We start from the raw sequence: 3,050 nt of genomic DNA, 5'->3' as shown, positions 1-3,050 counted from the left end.
TTTAGTATGATTTAGTTAGTTTTTAGTATATTTTTATTAGTTTTTAAATAAAAATCACATTTCTGGACTTTACTATGAGTTTGTGTGTTTTTCTGTGATTTCAGGTAATTTCTGGCTGAAATTGAGGGACTTGAGCAAAAATCAGATTCAGAGGCTGAAGAAGGGCTGCAGATGCTGTTGGATTCTGACCTCCCTGCACTCAAAGTGGCTTTTCTGGAGCTAAAGAAGTACAAATGGCGCGCTCTCAATTGCGTTGAAAAGTAAACATCCAGGGCTTTCCAGCAATATATAATAGTCCATACTTTGCCCATGTTTAGACGACGCAAACTGGCGTTCAACGCCAGCTTTCTGCCCTATTCTGGAGTTAAACGCCAGAAACAGGTTGCAAAGCAGAGTTAAATGCCAGAAACAAGTTACAAACTGGCGTTTAACTCCAAGGAAGACCTCTACACATGAAAGCTTCAATGCTCAGCCCAACCACATACCAAGTGGGCCCGGAAGTAGATTTCTACATTATTTACTTATTTCTGTAACCCTAGTAACTAGTTTAGTATAAATAGAACTTTTTACTATTGTGTTAAGAATCTTTGGATCATTTTTGAGACTATCCTTGTATCACTTTTGATCTCTTGATCATGTTTAGGGGGTTGGCCATTCGGCCATGCCTGGACCATTATCACTTATGTATTTTCAACGGTAGAGTTTCTACACCCCATAGATTAAGGTATGGAGCTCTGCTGTTCTTCATGAATTAATGCAAAATACTATTGTTTTTCTATTCAACTCAAGCCTATTTCTTATCTAAGATATTCATTCGCACACAAGAACATGATGAATGTGATGATTATGTGACGCTCATCACCATTCTCACCTATGAACGCGTGCCTGACAACCACTTCCGTTCTACATGCAAACAAGCTTGAATGTGTATCTCTTAGCCTCCTGATCATGAGATCAGAGTCTTCGTGGTATAGGCTAGAATTATTGGTGGCCATTCTTGAGATCCGAAAAGTCTAAACATTGTCTGTGGTATTCCGAGTAGGATCTAGGAAGGGATGGCTGTGACGAGCGTCAAACTCGCGAGTGTTGGGCGTAGTGACAGACGCAAAAGGATTACTGAATCCTATTCCAGTATGATCAAGAACCGACAGATGATTAGCCGTGTAGTGACCGTGCATTTGGACCATTTTCACTGAGAGGACGGGATGTAGCCATTGACAACGGTGATGCCCAACATACAGCTTACCATGGAAAGGAGTATGAATGATTGGATGAAAGCAGTAGGAAAGCAGAGGTTTAGAAGGAACAAAAGCATCTCCATACGCTTATCTGAAATTCTTACCAATGAATTACATAAGTATTTCTATCTTATTTTATATTTTAATTATATTTTAATTATCAAATCTCCATAACCATTTAAATCTGCCTGACTGAGATTTATAAGGTGACCATAGCTTGCTTCAAGCCGACAATCTCCGTGGGATCGACCTTTACTCACGTAAGGTTTATTACTTGGACGACTCAGTGCACTTGCTGGTTAGTTGTGCGAAGTTGTGACAAAGAATTAAGATTATGAACGTGCGTATTAAGTTTTTGGCGCCGTTACAAAGGAATGAGCAATCACGATTTCGTGCACCAAATTTTTGGCGCTGTTGCCCGGGATTGTTTGAGTTTGGACAACTGACGGTTCATCTTGTTGCTCAGATTAGGTAAATTTTATTTTAATTTTAAGCTTTTTGTTTTTATTATTTTTATTTTTATTTTTGAAAAAATTTTCAATATATATATATATATATATAAAAAATAAATTATTCTATGGCTTCAGAATTTTTAAGAATGAATTCTAGAGTTTCAAGATAACATGTTGAAGCCTGGCTGGCTGTAAAGCCATGTCTAAATTCTTTTGGACTGAGGCTTCCTCTTCACATGCTTGAACTATGTATGCTGAAGCTTGGCTGGCCATTGGCCATGTCTAGTATTTTGGACCGGAGCTTTCACTGAAAGCTTGGTTGGCTAGTAAGCCATGTCTAATTCCTGGACTGGAGCTTTAGACTAACATTGCATGATTCCTGGAAATCCCATTAGAAATTTTGAAATCCTTATTTTTCTTTTTCTAATTAATTTTCGAAAAATTACAAAAAAAAATTAATAAAATCATAAAAACAAAAAAAAAATTTGATGTTTCTTGTTTGAGTCTTGTGTCAATTTTTAAGTTTGGTGTCAATTGCATCTTTTTAATTTCATTAAAATTTTCTAAAACTCACGCATTTGTTCTTCATAATCTTCAAGTTGTTCTTAATGATTTTCCTTGTTTGATCTTTAAATTTTTCTTGTTTGGTGTCTTTTCTTGTTTTTCATATGCATTCTTGAATTATTAGTGTCTAGAGAATAAAAATTTTTTAAGTTTGGTGTCTTGCATATTTTTCTTTTCTTAAAAATTTTCAAAAATATGTTCTTGATGTTCATCTTGACATTCAAAGTGTTCTTGGTGTTCATCTTGACATTCAAAGTGTTCTTGCACGCATTAGTTGTTTTGATTCATAATTTTCATGTTTTGTGTCATTTTTGTGTTTTTCTCTTTCTTCATTAAAAATTCAAAAATAAAAAAATATCTTCCCCTTATTTCACTCATAATTTTCGAAAATTTGATTTGATTTAGTCAAAAGTTTTAAAAATTTAGTTGTTTCTTATGAGTCAAATCAAATTTTCAATTTAAAAATTCTATCTTTTTCAAATCTTTTTCAAAAATCAAATCTTTTTCATTTTTTCTTTCATATTTTCGAAAATTTCAAATTGATTTTCAAAATCTTTTTCTTATTTTTGTTTCATATTTTCGAATTCATTACTAGCATTTAATATTTTGATTCAAAAATTTTAAAGTTTGTTACTTGCCTATTAAGAAAGGTTCAATCTTTAAATTTTAAAATCATATCTTTTTGTTTCTTGTTAGTCAAGTAATCAACTTTAATTTTCAAAATCAAATCTTTTTAATTTCCTTTTAAAATCTTTTTCAAATTAAATTTCCAATCATATCTTTCAATCATATCTTT

Source organism: Arachis hypogaea, chromosome 17, assembly GCF_003086295.3.
Source record: "Arachis hypogaea cultivar Tifrunner chromosome 17, arahy.Tifrunner.gnm2.J5K5, whole genome shotgun sequence".
Classification (NCBI taxonomy): domain Eukaryota; kingdom Viridiplantae; phylum Streptophyta; class Magnoliopsida; order Fabales; family Fabaceae; genus Arachis; species Arachis hypogaea.
The sequence above is the reverse complement of the archived record's forward strand: the minus strand, read 5'-3'. Positions refer to the sequence as shown.